This window comes from Miscanthus floridulus, chromosome 3 (assembly GCF_019320115.1).
Source record: "Miscanthus floridulus cultivar M001 chromosome 3, ASM1932011v1, whole genome shotgun sequence".
NCBI lineage: Eukaryota > Viridiplantae > Streptophyta > Magnoliopsida > Poales > Poaceae > Miscanthus > Miscanthus floridulus.
Window position 1 is genome coordinate 69,514,857 of NC_089582.1, and position 24,094 is coordinate 69,538,950.

Consider the following 24,094-nt stretch of genomic DNA (forward strand, 5'->3'; position numbering starts at 1 on the left):
AGCAATAATGAAAACATTCCTAGGTAATACCAGGCCATATTGAGAAACCATACAAAAGCAAGAGAACCCAAACTCCAAAAATACCATCAAGTTCTCAGAAAAATGGATCAGAGCTGTCCTAGGCATCACAACCAAAAGCATCCCTCAAACAAAAAACGATGAGCTAGCGTAGACAACAACTCAATCCTTGTGCTTCCCACCTGATGTGTTCTATGAATTTGTATACCAAGAAACCATAGCTATAGGCTTCAAGCAAACGAAGCTACTAAACGTAATCAAGTCTAATGACTGGAGAGCTCCGATAATGGCACACGACAAAGGCCATTACGAGCTAGAAACCGTAGAAGAACTGAAGCACATGAAACAAAGAAACCGATGGTACAAAATCATAAACAACACTCTGTTTAAGGCAGGCGTCTGCACGCCACTCCTAGATCCGCCCTTGACTTTATATACTGGCATTCCTAGGTGTTGGAAAAGGAAAGGAAGTTTTAGTGCTTTGGCGCTGCTTTCGGATGATGATTATGCCAAAACAATAAGCATCTCGGCAGAAAACTAATAATAGAAGGTGCTAAATTAGTTATCATGAATATTCGCTGCGCACAAAGCACGCCTTCACACCCATTTTTCTAACCACTTGAACTTGTTTGCGTCGCTAAGAAAAAATGCCCTAGATTTTTGCGCTTTAGAGACTAGCCAAAAAAAGGAAACATGAATGGTCATGGCTAGATAGCACCCTAATGCTTTCCAAAAAGTGTGTGGCTTCCCTTAGGATCCAACCACACCTTTCCTTGCTCCATTCCCGTAGCATGCATGCATGCTTTCCTCTTGGTTTGCTTTGTCAGTTTCTCCATTCCTCTTGCAGACCTTTAGTTTTGTTTTCTCTGTTTTGTCCTCTGATTTGGGACGACTCCCACCGATTCCCCCCACTTTCTTTTACGTAGCATTCTTTACAGTGAATTGTCGATGGAATTACCCATGTAGGGTAAGTTTCCCACTTGAAGGGGGGAAGAGGAAGGTGCGGATCCTTGTTGCCCAGTTTCTCTTTCCCATATCTCAATTTCTTTGTTGTTGTTCCTGCTGCAAATTTTGTATATATCAATCTATATATAAAGAAGGCTGGAAGAAGATACAACAAATCTTGATTCGTTCCTGAAAGAAGAGTCAAGAGGGACCAAAAAAACAAGTTGAAGCCCATTTATTTGGTCAGAACAGAAGAAGAGGCACATTGTAAATTGGATTGGAAGCTGCCATATATATATAGTTACATACATACATCTGAGGTATGGGGAAGACACCAAAGAAGAAGAAACTAAGTGAATCGGGATCGAGGCAAAGCCTAGGCGGCAGCCCAAGGACCAGCAGGTGCAACTCAAGGACCAGCCAATGCAGCGGTGGAGAACAGACGAGCCCCCATCATCCAGCTGCAGCGCTAGCAATGGACGAGGACGATGCCGTCTTCATTGGGCTGGCCTCCGAACTGAAGGAGGAAGGCACGAGACTGTTCCAAACAAGGGACTATGAGGGGGCAGTGTTCAAGTTTGACAAGGCGATCAAGCTATTGCCACAGGGGCATAACGATATGGCCTTCCTGCACTGCAACATCGCAGCATGCTACATGCACATGAATCCTGAGGAGTATCATCGTGCCATCGACGAGTGTAACTCGGCGCTAGAGGCGTCACCGACATACACGAAGGCACTGCTCAAGAGGGCCCGGTGTTTCGAAGCCCTAGACAGGCTGGATCTAGCCTGTAGGGATGTGGAGAAGGTTCTGAGCTTGGAGCCCAACAACGTGACGGCGTCAGAACTCTATGAGAGTATTAAGGAGGTGATGGAGATGGAGGAGCAGGTCTCATCGCTGGAGAAACGGCAGGTTGACGAGCCTGCAGCGATCAATATCGCAAAGGAGAGGATACAGAGGAGGGTGTCGCGGAAATTTAGAAACTTCCATAGTCGAGGAGGAGGTATGGGAGATGATGATTCATGAGAACAATGAGGAGCAGGAGGAGGAGGAGGATCATGGGAATAATAATAACGAGGATGGCGAGAAACACAGCAGCAGTAAAGAGGACGCCGTTAGCGAGATGCAGGAGAAGCGCAGCAGCCTGCAGGACAGGCACCCTGAAGAGACCAAAACCTTCAGGAGCGCAGACTACAACAAGCAAGGTGGCGTAACAAATACTAACAAGGGAGCAGGGGGAGGGGGGAGGAGGCATGCCCAAGCCCAAGATAGCAATGAAAAGCATCTCAAGGAGATACTGGTGAAAGGCATCCAGCCTGAGAAGCAGAGAAAGCACACGACGACACAGAATCAAGCAGCCAGCAGCGTGGAGAGGCGTAATAAGAAGCATTTTGAGGTCGGCAGCCATAGCAAGCAACAGAAGCAGCAGGACAAGCAGTATGAGAGGTACACCAACGCCAACGTCAGCCTACAGGGGAAGCACTCCTTGGTGGAGAAAAAGCAGGAGATAAGGTTTATGCCGCCAGAAAAGCAGATTACCACCATCAAAGCGGCAAATAACTACGGTAGAGAAAAGCATACGAAATACTGCGCTAGTGGGGAGAATCAGAATCATGAAGCTGCTGCTGCCAACAGAGAAGTGGTAAAGAAGAAATTTAAGTTCGTCCACGGGGACGACATACGGATCGTTTTAATTCCAGAAAGCTACAGCCTGTTGCATGTGATGGACATCGCTCGGTACAAGTACAACCCACACCTCAAGTCGTTCCTTCTGAAATTTATGGACAAAGAGGGGGACCTGGTGACCATCACCTCCACCGAAGATTTAAGGTGGGTCGAGGACCTCTACCCGCAAGTCCCCGTGCGGCTGCATATAATAGAGGTGAGTCCCGAGCGGGAGATCACTAGGGACCTAGTGATGCCCATGTCCTCCTCTTTCGTGGAACACCGAGAACAGAACCATTACAGCAGCACCTCCGAGGACTATGAGTGTGGAAGCTCGAGGAAGGAAGCAGACGAACGGAATAATCCTCCCTGCACCACCGATGACTGGATGATGCAGTTCGCTCGCCTGTTCAAGAACCACGCTGGCTTCGATTCTGATGCATGCGTGGATCTCCGTGACCTTGGCATCCAGCTGTACTACGAGGCGATGGAGGACACCATCACAAGTGAAGAAGCGCAGGAGATATTCCAAGCAGCAGAGGCCAAGTTTCAGGAAATGGCAGCGCTGGCATTGTTCAACTGGGGTAACGTCCACATGTCCCGTGCAAGGAAGCGACTGATTTTATCTGAAGATACCTCTAAGGAGTCCATACTTTCCCAGGTAAAGTCTGCGTACGAATGGGCCTGCACTGAGTACGTCAAGGCCGGGAAGAAGTTCGAAGATTCTGTGGATGTGAAGCCGGACTTTTATGAAGGCCTTATTGCGCTTGGGCAGCAACAGTTTGAGCAAGCCAAGCTTTCTTGGCGTTACGCTGATACGTGCAAAGTAGACATGGGAACCGAAGTGTTAGAACTGTTCAACCATGCTGAAGACAACATGGAAAAGGGAATGGAGATGTGGGAAGGGATCGAGTATCTGCGAGTCAAAGGGCTGTCTAAGTCAAGGAAGGGGAAGATCGTAGTGACGGATAAACTGGGTCTCAATGAGCAGGGAAAAGATTTATCTCCGGATGAAGCCTTTGAACAGGCCTCAAACATGTGCTCGCAGCTAAACATTTCCTGGGGCACCATTCTTTATGAACGCTCAGTAGTAGAATTCAAGTTAGGACTCTCTAGCTGGGAGGAGAGTCTTCAAGAAGCCATTGAAAAATTTAAGACTGGAGGAGCTTCGGTAGCAGACATCAGTGTGATGGTAAAGAATCACTGTGTCAACGGAAACAATCAAGAAGGTAAGACGATGAATCCATTTGTTCTTTAATTTCACCTGTACAGTTTTATCTTCTTTCTAAATTAGATTGTCTACATTGAATCATCTATATGTACAGTATAACGCAAGAACAATTTATGATCGGAATTCAGATTCTATGTGTAACTAACTCATGTTATGCCACAAACTAAAACTAGTCAATTCAATGAGTTTTAATGCTAATTGTGTGTAACTATAATTTTACCATTTCTCCCCACAAAATTATGCTAGCTAGACTGCTACATCCTCTTAGCTAGCTCTACAGTAGTATTTCTAATGCATGTGATTTTTCTGTATTGCGCAGGATTAAGCTTCAACATTGATGAGATAGTCCAAGCATGGAACGAAATGTACGATGCTAAAAAGTTAAAAAATGGTAGTTCTTCTTTCCGGCTCGAACCTATATTTCGAAGGCGGCCTTCAAAGCTGCATAATATACTAGAGCACATACACTACACGTGAGCTTCTATCAATCATTGGACTTGGATGCTGTACACTTGGATAAGAATGTTGGTACTTATTTTCTTGTGCAATAGGTAAATTTATTCTCTATCAGCAATAATTTGTGCACTTATTCCTAAATATAATACGGAAGTTTTTATACACCACTGAGACCACCAATTTACTTGTTTGGCAACCCTATACTAACAGTTCTGTGTGTGGCATTAAGAGGCCTGGTGGTGCCTGAGTGTGCAGTATTCTAACATTTTGGACAGTTAGTTATCATTTAGTAAGATGTTGACCACAAAAGGACCATTGTGGGAAATATATCTTTGAATTATTTCTCACCAAAAACAAGTGGAGCTGTCAAATTAGAGCTTGTTTGGTAAAGCTTTGCGAGCAACTTCTAGGCTAAATCTAGCAAAAGGTCTACCAATAAAAGTGATTCTTTGTAATGAACTAGGAGGCTCGGAGCAAAAAAAAAATATAGTAGCTTCTCTTGATTTACTTCTAGCGTAGGAATACCTTTTATCAATAGTTTATCTTAGAAAATCCAAGAGAGTCGCTTCATTTAGAGAATCAGTGGGAGGAGCTATTCCAAACTAACCCTTCCTTTCATCCCAAAATGCTCCCTCCAGTTCATCTCTAATATGGTAATATCACAACCAAGCTCCGCTCATCCACTGCCTCCAGTCTGGCTCCCCCCTCCAACCCCCAACAAACCTCCAGTGTGGGGCCGTGGCATCTCCGCAAGTTGAATTAAATTTTTTAGTTCTACTTCTCTTGTAGTTTTTCCATGTTCCCCAAAGGATCTTCTAATTAATAGAAAAGGACAAAAGGTTAAGAGTTAGTTTAAGATATATAACCTAAACAGGACATACCTTGTGGAAACTATGGTTTAGAAGCAATGGTTTAGCACTCACTTATATATACGGAATACCCTATATGTATGGATTTGTGTGGACTTATCATTTTCTTTAAAAGTTTCTTTAAGAGAGCATTATGATATAGTCGTCGCTAAAATGAGAATGGTTTTAACATGGTTTTGCAGACTAGTATTTGGATTTGTGCTGCATTAACACATCCAAAGCGGCGTTTTTCCAAGTTGAGCCAAGTGAGTTGCTCATAATGCTGTTTTCTAGAGTTAAGAATATAGCATCAAGTTTCACCTGTACAAATGCCCTAAGTTTGTATTGTAGAAAAATAGAAAACCTCAGCTGAATTGTACCTTTGGTAGATGAAACACACAGTGAGTGGAAAGTTGGAAGTCATGGATTCTCCGGAAGATACAACTTTTTTTTCTGGAAAGATTTCTGTAATTTTTTTAATCCATTGTATGTCATCCGTTGTGTCATTGACTTCTGGGTGCTGGGTGCAGACCCACCATGTCGGAACCGCAGCACGTAAGAAAGCAGCTGCATGTGAGAGATTATTCCCTCCAGGTTTGCTGGTCACAGAATTTAGCACGATACGAAAAGAGATATAATAAACAGTCGAGTTATCGAAAGGAGCGACTAATTATTCCTTTCTGATAAAAAAAAGTAGAGGTTGAGAAACATGTCTGCACAAGGTCCATCTGTATATTCATATTCTGTGATTTGCAACCTGTTCGGTAATTCCAAGTTTTAAAAAGAATAATAATGGATTAAATGCATCTTAGCTACTCAAGCTGTATGATGAGTGTTTACCATTGTTAAATCTGGCACAACTATATAGTTAACATATAATCACATTATTTGAATAATTAATCGGCTAGTCAGATCACGAATTGCTAATGGTTAATTAGCCTTGTTAGAGATTAATGACCAAGACATGTTTTATGCATACTCGCTGTTACACATGCCGCTACTGCCCCAGCAACGGAGAACGAAGAACCGGGAGATCAGGACTACTGTTGCTCATTTGGCACGCGAAGGACCCAAACCAGATGAGCCCAGAAAGAGCGCACGAGCCAAGCGTCCGAATACACGAGTGGTTGGTCCAAGTTGGGCTTATTCCCTAGGCTCTAGAAGCAATTGCGTTGCTAGGAACAGGCTGTAAAAAATCCTATTATATAAAGTGAGAGGAGGGCAACTATGAAGACGATAAACTACTTTTACTTCTAAGCAATCTGTCCTCCGAAACCCCATCTCATGTTCTTCTCTCCATCTCATATCCTGCCTCCTCCTAATCTCTGGTACCAGAGACTGTCAATCCATGGACCATGGTTGTGGATCCCTGTTCCACCGATCGATGGCAATCACCACAGGTGTGATTGAGTTCCCGACAATCAATGAGTTGCTAGTCACCGACAATCTCCTGTAATTCCTAGGCACGCTGATTCATTTGTGGGGATCTTCTTGATCTGGAGCGTTGCCACCTGCCACCTCCTCCCCCGCCACCAGGCCACCACTATACTCACCATCAATGTTGTCGTGGCGCCATGAATCCGGAGCCGAGGTTGTTGTTGGATGAGATGCAGCGCTATAGAGTCGAGATGGCGGACTAGAGGGGGGTGAATAGCCTTTTCAAAAACTAATTGCTAGCTAGCTAATATAAATACGGAATTAAACTAATCGGTCTAGCCAAGACTATACCTATCTATCTATCACAAGCACCTTATAAAAGATCCTAATTGATGCAACTAAGGTACGTACCAAGCTATTGGGAACTCACCTAAACAATTCTAGTTAGCAAGATTACACGAACCTAAGCAACTAGTTAACTAAGCACACCAGAAGCTTCTACACATGCTAGTAATCAAAGCGCACAAAGGACAAGCTCAACTAGCACTACAAACTAGTTACACTACACAAGCACAACTAGAGAGCTAAACTACTTAGCTACAGAAGCTAAGTCATGCTACATAGCTACACAAGCTAACTAGCACAAGAGAGCAACTAATTTGCTACACAAGCTAACTAGTTAGACAAGAGAGAAACAACACTAGCACAAGTAATGAACAAGTAATACAAGCTAGTTTAGGAATTACAAACCAACAGTAAGAGGATGACATGGTGATTTTTCTCCCATGTCGTGGGTTCTTAACCGTAGCAAGCATCGTGGTTGTTCATTGGAAGTCAGAAGTGTGGGTCTCCGGTGTCTCGAGTACTCAAAAAAACAAGGGAGACACAACGGAGGACACGACGCTAAGGACTCGTTGTCCACCGGCGTGGACTCCTTTAGGGGATGAAGTTCGTTGTAGCAGTCGGCGACATAGGCCAAGCTCCCAAAGTTGAGAACTTGTCCTGGGACGAAGGCACCAGTGGCGATGGCAACCCTGCTGGAGAAGCGGACGCCACCTTCTAGGGCGACGCTGCCTGCTCCAGCGATGAGGCAGGTGGCTCCTGCCACTATAGAGCCAAAATCACACTTGACGTGTGCCCCTACCTTGCGCGCCAGCTATCACTGGGTTCGTGGCCGCGACAAGCATCGTGGTTGTTCGTCGAAAGTCAGAAGTGTGGTTCTTTGGTGGCTCAGGTACTTAAAAACACAAGGGAGACATAGTTGTTTATCCTGGTTCAGGCTATCGAGGCCCTACGCATAGTAGTGAGTTGTTCTTTGTGTTCAGGAGCACCCAAATCGGGGGTTGCAATGGAGGATAATGACAATTTGGTAAGGGATCACTTGGTTCTATCCTACAGCTCATAGGCGGTGAGGTTCTTCCCAACGAGTAAGGGACTGACCCTCTCTCTTGCTAGGTTGCCATGGGAGGAACTCGCTCGTTCCTCTCTCATTGCTCTGTCTAGCCGATGGTTCTGCTGTCTAATTGGCCTTCCTCTCTCTAGGAGCCAACCTACCCCTTATATTCTGAGGAAGGTTGGGCACAAGTCACTTCAGTCTATGGTATACATGCGCTGGGTGTAGGAGGGTGCGGTCGCGGTGTGGATGGACCTCAGCTTCATCATGTAGGGGACACAGAGGAGCTGTACATGCCACTTGGCATCGCTGTAGCATGACACTTGATCGTCAGGGACTGTTTGCTGTGGTCCATCCTCCCCTAGGTGAGCCTTCTTGAGGCTTCTTCGATCGAGGGGCTAATGAGTAGGCCCTAGAGCCCGCTAACCCTAGAGTTGGTGAAGTCACTTGTCCTATTGTGTCACACCAATTGTGTGACCCTGTTGAGGGAGTGGCGGATAGCGCCTCAGCGTCCATTCAATGAGCTATCGCCGTGGAATCTCCATACCTACTAGGGCCTCAAACACCGAGTAGGTTGCCTATTGCTCCGGGCGTCAGTTCATCATTCAAGATCGAGCTCCAGTCAGTGTAGGATTGGAGTTAGGCTCGGCTGCCATTGCTTGGGAGCCTAGGGCCCTAGCGAGACCCCAAGCCCTGAGTAGTGGCCACATGCGTGCTCAGGCTCTGGCCAACTCTATCTACAAGGTGTGCGCGACTATACTCGATGGGTATGGCCCCTGAGTGATTTTGTGAGGTTGATCGGGGGTCCATCCTGTCAGCACCTTGGTACCCAGGGACTTAACATACCCCTATGTTTGACTCTCATCATTGAGACTCGATGGTTTGCCAACTAGTTAATCCCCATTGAGGCAAGCCCAAGGTTGTTGTCGATCCTCTTGCTAGTTGTGAGCCCACAAGCTCACTCTCACACCTTGAGACGTCCTCATACAAGAGCTATAGCACTTCATTTGGATGGAACACTTGGCACTCTTCGCACCTTGCTTCTACTAGAGTTCCTCTTTATGATCTCCTATGGGGTGAGCCCAATCCCCCTCAACTGATGTAATCTCCTTTGGAGCTACGCACCAACTCCACGCATGCTACATGGATAAAACTAGCAAGCACAAGGTTCTCTCTATAGCCTTCACTCAGGAGTATTCCAAGTTATTGACTTCCATGGGAAATGTGGAGTGAAATACCTAAGAATCAAGATCATCCTCTAATACAAACAAAGGGTAAAGGATGATCTGTAGAGAGGATATCTATGGTCCCAAAGTACTTTTGAAGAATCAGGCAAGATTATACTACTATTGTTTACTTCATGTCACAAACCAAGCCAACAACAGAAAGAGATGATAAGGGTATTTGGCTTGATTCGCAAAGGCAATCACCACCTCCTAGCTACCACATATCTATGGAGTGGGCCATATGAATAAGTAAATTATAGCCTAGACACCACGTATATGCAAGAGATTTACTACTCAAGACATATCCCAATGATTAATTAGAGCCCTCTATAAGAGGCGTTGTCGTGGGGTCAGAACCATGGCAAGCATGTTATTTGAGTCAGTGTCAGAGTATGGGTCTCTAGTGACTTGGGTGGACTCAAGAACACAAGAATCACAAAGAGGATGCAATGGTTTAACCTGGTTCAAGCCAATCGGTGCCCTACGTCCAACAACGGATGATCCTTATACTCAAAAGTACCCAAAATCGGTGTATTACAACTAGGGTTGTAGAGAGATTTGGTAGGGGTTAGCTCAGTGCTAATCCTATGGTTGCCTCAGCCGCCGGTGGAGCCTTCCCCTCGTCAGAGAGGAGCAAGATGACGGGATGAGGTGGAGGAGCCCTCGATGCCCCTCGGTGGGTTGTCCTTGCTCTCAATGTTGAGCAAAGGCCAATGAATGCAATGGAATGATCTGTCTAGGTGGTCTCCTTCTATCTCCCTCCCCATCTAGGTCTGACCTTATCCCTTATATAACGAGATAGGTTCGGGTACATGGTGGTTTGGGGGAACTAGTCCATGGTCTACATGCACCAGAGTATAGGAGGGCCTTGTAGCGACGTGCTGTGGAGCATGGCGGTATCATGGAGCCCAAGAAGCCTTAGGCATCAGTCCAGCTGCTCTGTTCTGACACTCTATGTGTCAGGCTATGTTGCCTTGGACTGGCCTCCCCCTAGGTGGAGCTTCTAGAGTCTTCTTGGCAGTGAAGGAGGTCAACTTCAGGGGTTGACACGCTAGCCCAAGAGCCCCCGAGCCTCTAGAAGCCACTGGAAGCTTTGTCTTCTTGTGTCATGCCTCGTGAGTGACCATGTTGGGAAAGTGGCCAACAATGCCATGCCCAAGCAGTAGGGTCGGGGAGCCCTTGAGCCTCGGTAGCACGGGGCTTGTCTTCTTATGCCCAGCCCATGGCTAGCATCATCTACTAGGCAGGAGCCAAGGGCCAGGCCAGAGTGTTGGCATAGATCGAGAGCCTGGGGGCTCGAGCAAGCCCTTGAGCCCCAAGCGGAGGTCGCAACGGAGTCAGGCTCGGCTAGGTTTCTTCTTAGAGGATACGCGTGAGCGTACCTGATGGGTATAGCCCCCGAGCCCCCAGGCAATCCTAGAGAGGTCGGTCAAGGGGTCTTCTTCATTTAGGAGCCACTAGTCCTGAGAATTAACATACCCATATGTTAAGATCTCATCAGGAGCCCCCGAGCCCTTCGTGGCCTCACTTGTCGTCATGGCGACGAAGGGCTGAATTCGATCTTCTAGTGACCAAACCCTCCTTGGTGGGGATGGCTTCCACTGACAAGGGTGATGTGCCCTGCTTGGGGCCTTCTTCTCCCATGCGATGGGTGTTGCTTGGCTATCAAGGTGGGGCGATGATGGTGCTGACCCCTTTGTGAGTCTATGTCGCATAGGTCTTTGACTTGTGCGAGGGCTCGGTGAACTCATCTGGGAGTTACCATCCTTAGGCCTAGGGGTGCCCTCCTTTTCAACTGGGGCCTGCTGTGGGTCAAGTGACCGAGAGCGTCTGGGCTCTAGCTTAGGGAAAACTGATCATCAGAAGCACCACGCGCTTCTGAGGTCTACGGTAGCAAGTCTCGATCCTCTCAAGCTAGCCTTCTGAAGCCTACCTTCTGCAGCCATAGATTGGGGTGTGGGGAGTGCGCTGAGCCTTAGATGGGGGCCCTTGTTGGGCCCACTGCTCAGGTTCTTCCAACCCAACTCTAGGGAGTTGGTTGGTTTTGGGGATTCTCTCCCTGAGCGCCCGTCGATCAGGGGGTCAGGCGCTCTGTCTGGGGAGCTGGGGTAGCCCCAAGGCCACTGGGGCCCTAAAGTCTTCAGGGGCTCAGATGAGCCTACCACTCAGGGTAGTTATTCTGTTAGTGGGCTAGGCTACCGCAACAATAGCCTCGGTGGCTAAGATTGCCGTGCTCATGCTACTAGCGGACAAGTCTATGAGAACCCCAAGTTTACGGTTGTTCTGTGCCTTGGTCATGTCCCCTAGGGGGATATTCTTGGCTTCTAGGCCGAGCCACTCATATAGTTCCTAAGCCCATCTATCAGTACTCGAGGGCTCGCTGCCTCCCTCGATGGGTCACTTGCAGGATAGTACCATCAGGATATGACTAGATGGGCGCTTTAAGCCCTTTCAGGCATGTTAGAGCCCAAACAGTATTGTGGGCATCGACATTTGTCCTATAGTGTTATGGGCGCCGGCATTTGCCTTCGGACACAAATCCTGACGGAAACATATGACAACCGCTACGATCCAAGAGGAAACTCATGTCATCTACAGTAACGAATGTGGGGGCCTCTATGCCATCTGCTCCCCGTAGGGTCATGGCTCGTCACCCTAGAGTGCCATGCCGTCCATCGGAGCGGGATGGGACATGACCACTTGCTAACAAAAGACAGAGCATGGTCCTATCAGGATCACCGAACATGCTATCCCTGGCACCATCTGCCATGTTAGCAGGGCAAGCTCAAAGGAAAAGGAAGACTCAGCACCTTCAAAGGACCCTCTCTGCCTCTGGTTTTTCTTCTTTCTCCCATCTATAATCCCTGCTCCCCCTTGATCTATAAAAGGGAGGGCAGCGCACCCCACTAAGGGGATGGATCAATTCTATACACCACGCACCACATAACACACAACTGAGCAGCAACTGAGCTCTTATTACTCGTTTGACCTTTCCATCAGAGACTTGGGACTTGTCCCTCTCTCGACCATTTGTACCCCCTACTATGAACCTTTTAGTGCTAATAACATGAACAGCAGCACCAGACTGGACATAGGGATATTCTGCCTGAACTAGTATAAGCCTTATGTCTCTTAGCACACCATCCGGGCCTAATGCGCAATAAATACAAATTTACTAGTTGGTGTTTACTCGAAACACCGACACTAGGTTATCGAATGAAAGGGAAATGTTGCCTACAAGTTACAACTTCCTCCTAAGATGAGTACTATATTCAATGTCTTCCATGTTTCTCAGTTAAAAAGATGCCTCCGCATACCTAGTGAAGTTATTGCACCCACCAACATTAAGCTCCAATCGGATTTGACTTATGAAGAGAAACCAATCCGAGTGCTAGAAGAAATGGAAAGAGTAACCTAGAGCAAGGTCATTAAGTTCTACAAGGAGGTGTGGAATAACCACAATGAACAAGATGCCACATGGGAACTTGAGGATTATTTACGTGAGGTTTATGCCGCTTTTTATGAAGAATGGTAGGTCTTGCGAATCTTGGGACAAGATTTCTATAAGGGGGAGGGGCTGTAACACCCTTGTGTTAAGCATTGCATTTGGCATTTGCATTTCATGAGCACAAGGATCATCCAAGCATTCATGAGCGTGAGCATATGAAGTTTTCATTTCATTTTTCTTCTCTTTATCACATGTGATGTTCCTCATATACTTAATTATGCTTGTAATCATGTATGACCAATGTATGAGATGGTTGTGAAGTCACCAAAATACCTTAGACACATCTAGAATGATATTTGGAACAATGTTTATATTCATGACTTAAGCCAATTTTGCTTCTAAGTGTTGGTTTCCTTTGTAATGCCATTTTCATGATACTAGTTTGACCAAAGTTGAACAGTAGCTTAGTGTTTTTGCATGGCTGTTTGACATAAATAAAAGTTGTAGTCCAAATCATGGTTAACAAACTTTATTTAAGGGTCATGAGCTAAATGAGTGTCTAACATGGTCAAATAGAGCTCACAATTTTAACTTAATGTTGTTTGTAACTTAGAAAATTTTGCTGTCCTAAACCGGTTTATAGTTTCAGAGTACCCCACTTTGGAGCACTGTAGTTTGGAAATTAGCTCGAATTAGGCCATGATCATTATAGCAAAGTTGTAGTAGTCATGTAGCTCTACACTTTGTATTACTAAAGTTTTCAAAAATTTGCCATAGATTAGGAGATAGAGGAGAGCAAAGATGGCGGTTTCAGTCAACTTAATTGACTTCGATTCAAATTGGCCGGCCATTGTGGCCGACCACGCCCAGGCCGCGTGCACCTGTGGTGGCGACAGCACACCAGCATCGGCCTAGTTGGTCAGGGCAGCAGGGGGAGAAAAGGGAGGCAAAGCCGCCGTGCTCACTCACTCTCGCTCTCTCACCCTCTCTCTGCCTCTCCTTCACCCACCAGAACAAGCCGAGCACCACGTCGTCGCCGTCGTACCTCCACCGCGCTCGCTCACTACCAACACTGCACCGCCATTTGTCATATCTCGTTCACCGCTTGGCCACCACCTCCTCCACCTCGTTGACCACCCATTGCCTTAACCCAAGCCAAGGTAAAGGCCTATGGGCTGTCACCATCATCGCGCCATCGCCAAGAGAGTCGCCGCCATGCAGACCGCCATGGCTGTGCAAGCCTGGTTCTCTTCCTCACGTGCTTCTAGAAGTTATAGTTAGGTTAGAGCTAGGTCAAGCTTGAGGCAAGAGCCAAAGGCCAATGCTGGCCTCGTCGGAGCAGAACGTCGCCATGCCGCCATTGTGCTCACGCCGTTGTGCTGCCATTCACATGGCCAAGCTTTGCCGCTGCTCCACCGAAGCCCCAACTTAACCCTAGATCTCTGCTATGCCACTAGGACGCCATAGCCGTGCTCATTAGAGCTTGCCATGGCCGAAAACGACCGGTGCACCACCACAGCGCCGCCGCCGTCCGCCATTAGCACTGCCACCATAGCCAACCACCGTTAGGGGTTCACCCACTTAGCTCACTAGGTGCAGAACGAGGAGGGGAACACGTCAGTGTTGACCTCATCGCTAGTGACCTCGCCATCGGTGAGTTCTCGCTGGTCAAAGCTAACACCCTGCCTCTGTCTCATCTAGTGCATGCGACCAGGTTGACTATGAGACCCACGTGTTAGTCACAGCGGGGTGCATAGACTGGGTGCACCAGCATTTAGGGTTTAGTTGGTTTTTGAATTATTTTCATAGATTTGAATGCAAACTTCAAAAATTCATATCTAGAGCTAGGAGTATCCAAAGGAGGTGAACCATAATTGGTTGGATTCATCATGAAGAGTAATATTTGATAAAAATATGAAATCTACTACTTAGGGTATTTTTCTATCAGAATTAAATGGAGCAAGATAAGTGCTTTTAAAATAGTTTCTATTTTGTAAATTGCATAACTTGAGCTAGGAAGGTGATAAAATTGTGATTCTAATTTTGTTGGTCTTGTGTTGACATGCTCTAGCTAGGAAAAATACTAAACCTATAGTAGACATATTGTAGTATGGTCTTCCTATTTAATCTTAATTAATTGCTAGATTCTAGTGAAATTAGTTGGGGTAAAAATATATAACATATGATCATGCAAATTTTTACACAGTATTCTCATGCTAGGAGGAAAGTAATGAAAAATATTAAATCTATTGCTTGACTACTTTTCACTATGCTAAACTATTTTTTTTGCTAAAATAAGCATATGTAACTTGTCATTTTTGTAGAGGTAGATATGCTTATCCAAATGGCATAAAATTTGTATAGTAGACTACTAGGGTCATTTGTAGTCTACTGTAATTTTCTCAAAATTTATTGAGCACTAGAAATATTTATCCTATAAATCACCTTATTATCTAAGGAAATTAATAAATGAATATAAATAAATTAGTTAGGCTTAATCATGATGTTTTCTGTGGTGTGTGTGACGCATATAATCTGTTGGTGCTATTAGTGAGGCTTAGAAGTATTTGTTTATAGGCAAGTAGTTAATTATTGCTTTATAATTCAACTAGATGACTGCATATGTAGTTTCTGTTGTGGTGATAATTTCATGATGATAATGATCTTTTATGTAAAGATGGTTAATAACAAAGTTGTATATAACTTACTTATCTCACTTGTGTTAAATTTTCATAGTCGTAGGCCTTATGGTTTGGGAATTATGGTGGTCGGAAATCTGCTATCTGAAATGCTTGCTATCTGGATTGATCTAAAAGATTGAATTGTTTGACCAAGGTAACTAGTTGAATCACATTAAGATTATTAAAATAAAGTTCTGGTCAATTTCATAAGCTTTCCAGAAAGTCCACAACCATATTATTTGGATGTGCATAACTTCAGCTATGGTGAAAACAAGTGGCTGTTGTCTTGTAGTCTAGAAAATGATTTACATAAGTGTTTGTTTAAGTTACTAGAGAAGAGATATGCACCTACTCAGTAAAAGAAAATGTAACTTGTTATCACCTTAATGCAATGCTGCTGAGAATACTTATGAGGATACATTCATCACATCATATCATATTATACATGTCATTATATATGCATCCTTGATATCTCATTTCCTGCTCATGCATATAGGATCGTCCGAGGGATAACTCTATTGGAATTCAAAGAAGAGCCAGAGGAACAATAGGAGGCACCTCAGGCCATAGCTCCAAAAGGAGAGGAGCAAACTCTTGAAGACTTACCCAAGTGCCTAGACCATAGGTCAACTTCTTTTATCAAAAGCACGCCCCAGAGCATTTTAAGCCTTCCATGTTTTACAAAATATCAATTGAGTCCTTTTATGTTTGCTCATTAGGTTATAAGAGTTGATTGGAAACACTTGATGCATAGCACCACCTTGTCTAGAAATATATACCTTTTAACCCAGTGTAGGTCTAGGATCGAATATATGCTTAGCCATGCTTAGACCAGTAGAAGTCGGGTGATTTCCTGTCACCTGCGAGATATAGGTGGATACCGAAGCACGGTTGGCTATATTTGCTATCATGGAAAAGAACCATGGGGTAATATAACTAGAGGTCAGATGGAGTCTATGCGTTGGTTGACTCATGTGATTCCATCTGTGCCGATTAAGGATCGTACCATTGTTGGAACTTTTGTCAAGATTGAACATATGCCTCTCACTTAGCTGGCCGGATAACTCAGTTCTGACCCGCAAGCTGAGTAGCTCAACTCAGAGCAGGGCCCCGTTCTATAAAAGTGTGCACTCTGGATGGAAGTAAGGATGTGCGGGGAGCCAAATATGAGCCCAAAGGTAGGTCCAGGCCAGAACAGTCCTGGCAGCTTGGTCGTCCCTAATTGTGCGGCGCTGATTGAACCCACAAAATGTGGACCTGAGTTATACCATAGGTGACCTAAGGTGACCAGTTGATCTAGTCTACCTAGGTTTGTGTTAGGAATAAATTCCCTAGCTAGTTGAAATCGATTTGAATCAGCCATCTCTCCCAGACAGTGAGAAACTTGGCTAGCTCCAGCAGCGTAGTAACTTATTATGGAATATGATGGTTATGATGAACATGGGATTATTACTCTAGTATATGGTTACTACTTTATGCTACTAAATAACATACCACATGTTTGTCATAGGTTAGTTGTTAGTCTAGAAATGAATAGCTATAATTAACTTGATGACTGAATTATAAATGTACAACTGAATTAGTCGCTTTTTATGCAAATGTTGTCAAGCTAACTCCACTTATAAGCCTTGCATGATCCTTGGAGTTACTTTATTTTTGGTTTATGATGGGTAAGTCTAGCTAAGTATCTTCTTGTACTTAGGGTTTATTTCCCATTGTTGCAGATAATACGATGTATCATGGTTACTGTAAGAACTGCTTCTGTCCTGCCATGGACGAGGAGTAGGTCCCTAGGCAAGGCATTTCTCATTAATCCCTCTCTTATGCTTTTGTAGAAATGTGATCATGAAAGGGTACCATATTTGAATAGTGATGACAGATGTTGGTTTCAAACTTTATTTGCTTCCGCTACTATTTTACCTGAAGTTGGTTTGTAATAACTTTTAATCATACTCTAATGTATGGAATTGTAATTATGAACTTTGTGTAACGTATGACATGTATGTTGAATCATGTATGATCTTGGTAGTATGTTGATGGTTAATCGAGACCCTTCATGGTACTCGACGGACTACCAGGTTTATATGGGCTCAAGTATGACAGTGCGACCGCTTGCGGGCTGGTATTATACTTGTGCTCTTATAAATTGGATGGTTCTGCTATAGCCTTAGCCACTTTTGCTAATTTTTTGTTGAGCTTAAGGAGCAAGTTGTTGATGTCATCGACCAGATCTCTAATTTTGAGGAGTTTTGTGGCTAAGCTATCATTAAGGCTCCAAAGGAGATCTCATAGGCTATTGTTCTTGGCGCTAAGAGAGGCAATGGAAGAACCCTTAGAAGGATTGTCCTCCACATCACTACTCTCATATTACCCTATGGGTCTTTTGATCGATGGGAGCTTCCTAAACCTTTTAATCCTAAGGGGCGCACCCGAGGATTCTAAATCTTTTCCTGATGGAGCCGACTTGCTTACTGGCTTTTTGTCCAGTTTGCGCATGAGTGCCTTACCATACCCTCGTTCAGGGTTTGTGTATGCCTACCATGGTGTAGGAGAGACTAGGCCTAGTGGTATGAAAGGATGAACTAGCATGAGAGACCGTATTGCCTAAAGGCGTTACAAGAGAGCGCTTGCTAGGTCCTCTAATGTCGAGTGCCTTCCGCTTAAGGCTAATGACACTGGTGGTAGGTCATGTTGGCGCCGTCTTCTTCTTGGTGCCACCTTGGGGCGCCTTGGTATGCGCCATGGTCTTGAGGCTTGAGCCACCACTCATGGCATAGCTTGAAGGTGCCATGATATCGAGCGATGCTTCGGTGATGAGCCATGCTTCTTCCCTCACAAAGGAGCTCTTGGGTACTAAGTCAATGGACAGCGGTACTCCTTCGAGGTTCCCTTGTACAAGGTGAGAGCGTGGCTGGCCATTACTGAGCTTGGAGGTTTGAATGCTAAGTGGATGGATAGAAGAAAGCTTGAAGCTTGGTTGGAGGAGAGGAGAGGCTATGGGGTGGCTTATATAGGCTCTCGGACCTCTACCATGATGGAACTGAACCAAGCATCACCATGGCTGTGATACACTGAGGATCAAGAAGATGCATGAGATGATTGGGAGCCAGCGGAGCTAGGGGTGGTGCGGCTGCACCATGGGTGTGCCCGCACCCCCGGTGCTCCTCCTAGCCTAGGATTTTGTCTAGGTGCACATGCTTGCATGGGGATCCTAGTGATGCTGGTGTCAGATTATGATTCAATAGGATCATAGTGTGATAGAGCAAGGATGCACTTGATCAAGTTGAATCAAGAATATTCAAAATTCAAATTTCACATGATCTTGTAATTAAGATTGGAATATCATGTGATCAATATGTATCAAGAAAGATTGAGTAAGAATCATGGTTTGTCTAGAGAGGGCATAAAGGTCATTTTACCATGATCACTTGCATAAGAAGATAAAGCAAATGTTTATATTTTAAGTAAATGAAAGAATATGCTAGCATAGTTAATTTTTTTAAATGTTCATAAGTTTTGAATAAATTTATCAAAAGCAATTAAATCGATTCTATCTATTTCTAATATAGAGTTATAGGAAGGCTCTAGGAAAACTTTTAAATGTTGACTGTTAACTTTGAAAATGTTACCGTCATCATCCTGAATGGTGATCACACCGTGTGGCGAAGTGTTGATGATAGTGTATGGTCCTTGCCATTTGCTTCTTAGTTTTCCTTCAGCAAAGAGTTTGACTCAGGAGTTGAATAGAAGAACCTTTTCTCCCTCCTTGAATTCTTTGTATTGGATTTAGTGATCGTGCCATCTCTTAGTTCTTTCCTTGTAGGGCTTGGCACTGTGGTATGCCTTCTCTCGCCATTCTTCTAGCTCAGCAATCTCTTTTTGACGATTTCTGTCGACTAGCTTCACATCCATGTTCTAGCTTTTTATGGCTAGTGAGCTCGGTGGTCAAGCTCAACTGGTAAATGGTAGTTTTTCCCATATACGAGCTAGAACGGTGACATTCCAATGGGAGTTTTATAAGCTGTCCTGTATGCCCAAAGTGCATCAGGTAGCTTATCTTTCTATCCTTTTCCAATTGCATTGACCATTTTCTGCAAGATATTTTTGATCTATTTATTTGAAGTTTCTGTCTGACCGCTTGTTTGAGGATGGTATAGGGTGGCAATGTTGTGCTTGGCCCCAAGCTCTTTCAGGAAGGCTCTAAAGGTTTTGTCAATGAAGTGGGATCCTCCATCGCTTATCACCATTTGTGGTGTACCAAAGCGAGGGAAGATCACTTAATGAAACATCTTCCTTGCATGCCTGGCATCAGTAGCTCTACAAGGTAAAGCTTCCACCCATTTTGACACATAGTCAATGGCAATGAGGATGTACTCGCTGTCATGGGACTTTTGGAATGGCCCTTGAAGTCAATGCCCCAAACATCGAAGATCTCCACTTGTAGGTTGTAGTGGTGTAGGTTGTAGTGGTGGGGCATTGCATTGCGAGCTATAATGCCACCTTGTAGCTGGCATTTTCGACACCTTCGGATGAACTCCTTGGTGTCTTTGTACATGTCAGCTAGAAGAACCCGCACCGCCAAATTTTGTCTTGTGTATGGCATACTCCATAGTGACCTCCGTATGGTGCTGCGCGGCATTTCTCTATGATTTGCAATCCTTCTGCCATTGGTACACATCTCCTTAATAGGCCATCAGAGTACACCCCGTACAAGTATGGGTCGTCCCAAAGGTCACGTCTACTTTCTGCTTGCAGCTTTCTTTTATTTTCGCCCAGTGGTACATATCCTAAAACCATGAAGTTCACAATATTTGCGTACCATGGGGTTGTGTCTATCACCTTTAGTAGCTTTTCTTTGCATAGGAAGTCATTCATTGGGAGTTCCTGCATGTTAGTGACTTGGAAACGCAATAGTGACTCCTTTTTTATCTTTTATCTCAAGGTCAAATTCTTGGAGTAAGAGAACCCATCTTATTAAGCTAGGTTTAGCGTCTTTCTTAGTGAGCAAATATTTAAGTACAGCATGATTAGTATCAATGATAAATTTTGCACCCACTAAGTAAGACCTAAACTTGTCGATAGCAAAAATGACTGCTAAGAGCTCTTTTTCTATGGTAGCGTAATTAAGCTGTGATCCTATCAGCATTTTTCTAGCGTATGCGATTGTGTGATGCTTCTTATCTATGATTTTGCTAAGGACTGCACCAACAGCATAGTCACTAGCATCACACATGATCTCGAACGGTAGTGACCAATCGAGTGGTTAGATGATTGGCGCTGAGATGAGTGCTTTCTTGAGAGTAGTGAAAGAGGGTAAGCACTCATTCATGAACTCAAAGGGTACATCCTTAGCTAGTAGTTTCATGAGGGGTCTAGCAACTTGTGAAAAATCTTTGATAAACCGCCTATAGAACCCTGCATGACCTAGGAAGCTATGGATCCCTTTTATGTTCACAGGGGGTGGTAGCTGCTCAATCACCTCTATCTTGGCCTTATCTACCTCAATCCCCCTCTTGGACACCAGGTGTCCAAGAACGATGCCTTCACGAACCATGAAGTGGCACTTTTCTCAATTAAGTACCAAGTCCTTATCTTGGCATCTCTGCAAGACTTTGTCTAGATTCTTCAAATAGTGGTCAAAGGTTTTGCCATAGACTAAAAAGTCATCCATGAACACCTCCATGATTTCTTCTTTCATGTTTGAGAAAATAGACATCATGCACCGTTGGAATGAAGCGGGTGCATTACACAACTCGAACGACATTCTGCGATAGGCGTATGTTCCATACGGGCATGTAAATGTCGTCTTGCTTTCATCATCGAGGTGGATGGGAATCTAATGATATCCCAAATACCCATCGAGGAAACATAAGAAATAATACTTCACCAACCGCTCTAACATTTCATCAATGAAAGGCAGTGGGAAGTGGTCTTTCTTTGTTGCCATGTTGAGTTTCTGATAATCAATGCACATTCTCCACACCGTGATGGTTCATTGTGGAATTAACTTGTTTTTATTATTTTCAATGACCGTCATGCCTGCTTTCTTTTGAACCACTTGGATGCGACTAACCGAGTCACTATGTGGTGCAGGATAAATAATCCCAATGTGAAGAAGTTTGAGGACTTCCTTCTTCATGACTTCTCACATCACATTATTGAGCATGCGTTGGGGTTCGCTTGATGGTGTGCTTGTAGGGTCAATCGGAATGCGATGGGTACAGAGAGTTGGGCTAGTCCCCTTGAGATCTTGCAAGGAATACCCAAAGACTGGCCAATGTTTCTCTAAAATGGTGATGAGTTTGGATGTCTCCTCATCAAAAATCTTATCGCTAATGATTACAGGAGTGTTTTTGTCGCCATTTAGAAAAGCATTGCGTAAACCAGTGGGTAGGGGTTTTAGCTCAACCGGAGGTTGTGTCGGTACTTCCTCTATGGGAAGATCCATGGTTTCTCCAAAGTTGTCCTCTTCTTCTATGAAGAGTTTGCATCCTTTTTCTAAGGATGACTCTAGAGATTGGAAGGGTCAAACCGACATAACTTCCTTGGGCAAGTTGGGATAGGAGAGAGATTCTACCATCGAGTTTTTAACTCGAGTGATAGGAATGGTAAAAGTGTTTCTCCCCAACTTTACATCCAGATCCCCTATTTTTGGTGGGTCTATGAAGAGTTTTTCTTAGGGATGCCCTATCAAGACATCAAAGTCCTGAAGATCGAAAACATGGAAATCAAGGGCCAGAACGGTATTGTCCAGATGCAGATGTACATCATGCAGGACCCCTTTACTTTCCAAGCTCAATGTTAGGGTGAGTCTCAGAGTTTTGTGGGTAGGGGCAAGGGGTTCATTGCCTAAGTAGGCATGTGCATAGGATGAGGACAAGAGATATGCCCCTACCGTAGGATTGTATGACATATCCATCCAATTCCCTTGGATTTTACAACGAATAGGTTGGGAGGGGGCGTGAATTTGAATTTTTTCAGAAGAAAACACTCCCACGTCTACCCATTCCCTACTCATGATAGCGGTCAACTCCTTGATGGATTCCATAAGAAGTTCTTTGTATAGAGGATCGCAAGGAGTGATAGGGACTAGTGGCCTCTTTTTGGCAAGCATAATTCGAGGTATTTCTGAAATCTTCAAAAAACTCATCCTCGAAATATGGAAGGTCTGAAGGTTGGAAACCATCCTCCAGATCTTCTGGTTTGGGTGAGGGTCTCTATAGGGATGTTATGGGTTTGGCCTTAACCAAAGAGACTTCCTCGTGGCTCAGCTCTAGTTCTACATGGGGGGGTTCTAGCGGAGGAGTGTTCTCTAGAATGCGATCGAGGAGAGCTTCTCCTTCCACTGTGGTTTTATGGGTAAATGAGCCTCCAGCAGCTATGTCAAGCTGAAGGGCAGATTCCTTGCTAAGCCCTAACCAAAAATGCTATAAATGCACATGGTTGGGTATAGACAAGTCTAGGCTAGATCTTGTTAAAATTGAGAATCTGTCCCAAGCTGCACCTATAGTTTCATTCTCTTTTTGTTGGAAGTTGAGTATCTCTTGTCGTAGGGCAGCAATTCGGGATATAAGGATGAACGCAAGACATAATCTATTCTTTAGTTCTTCCCAATTGCCAGCTACCTTCCCTATGTTGTGGGCGTACCATTGTTTCGCCCTCTCATCAAGTGAGAAAGGAAACAACTTCCACCGAAGTGTTTCTTGTGACATACCTAAAATGATCAGGCAAGCACATAGCTGCTCAAACTCCCTTAGAGGATGGTAGGGGGTTTCATAATCCAACCCCAAGAAGGCTTGTTCCTGAACAATGGTTATTAATCTAGGGCAAAGTTCGTAACTAGAAGCTATGATTGGTTCAAGGATTGTGGTGATTCAACGAACTCGCCCTTGGGAGCTGAAAGGTTTAGAATGGTAGGCTACTCCATTGAAAAAGAGTAAAAAGAAAAGAAAGGTGAAAACAGAGGATACATGGGCAAACTAGGTTCAGAGACTAAAACAACAATCATTCCCTAGCAATAGCGCCAGAAATGCTTGTTGGTGCTTCTTAGCGTAAGCAGAAAAGTCCACAAGCACACAGAAGTACCATTGTAGCACTTCACCCAGAAGTATTCAGGGTATCGTATTTTCCCAAAGGAATGGAGGTGTAAGTAGTCTCTTGGCTAGTTTACCTAGGGGAACAAGGTGAAGGGTAACTTGGGTAATGAGGTTCTTCTAAGGGTAGAAACCTTAAGCAAGATAACTTTGCTACTACAAACTCACTTCGAGCACCGGAGCGCACTTGATCTATAAAATGATACCGGTGTACCGCTCTATGCCGTACCTGAATGTGGGGGATTACAAAGGATGGACAGGGCTATCACCACTTGTCGCCTACCCCTCAACTATGGGATACGAGGCAAACGAAGGTAACATGTAGCTTAGACACCACATCTACGCTAACCGTTACTACCCTAGCATTGGCCAGGAACTTCTGTCTTTATCAGGAGTCCTCTACTAGTGCACCCACCACAAGGACAGATGACAAACCCACAACTAAGTAGCAACAATGATTACTTTACTTAAGGGATCAAAACCAAAAGATGAACACAAACTTCTTACTCCAAGTAGTAAGATGAACATAGAGGTACAAGTGTAGAGGCGGCTAACAAGTCTGGCACTTCGTCCACCCAAGGTACAAGGCTCGCCAAGGACAAGAGGTCAAAGGTACTGAAACATCCTCAATTTTCCTTGAAGGGAAAATCCATGGAATGAATTTTAATATGATAAAACCAAGAACTGATTCCATCATATTATCATATTTTAG

At 44.6% G+C, this 24,094-nt stretch overlaps 1 pseudogene; it reads left to right on the forward strand.

Moving 5' to 3' along the window:
* The first annotated feature begins 795 nt into the window (after positions 1-795).
* LOC136545932 (HSP-interacting protein-like) lies at positions 796-6,012 on the forward strand (annotated as a pseudogene).
* The last annotated feature ends 18,082 nt before the right edge of the window (positions 6,013-24,094 follow it).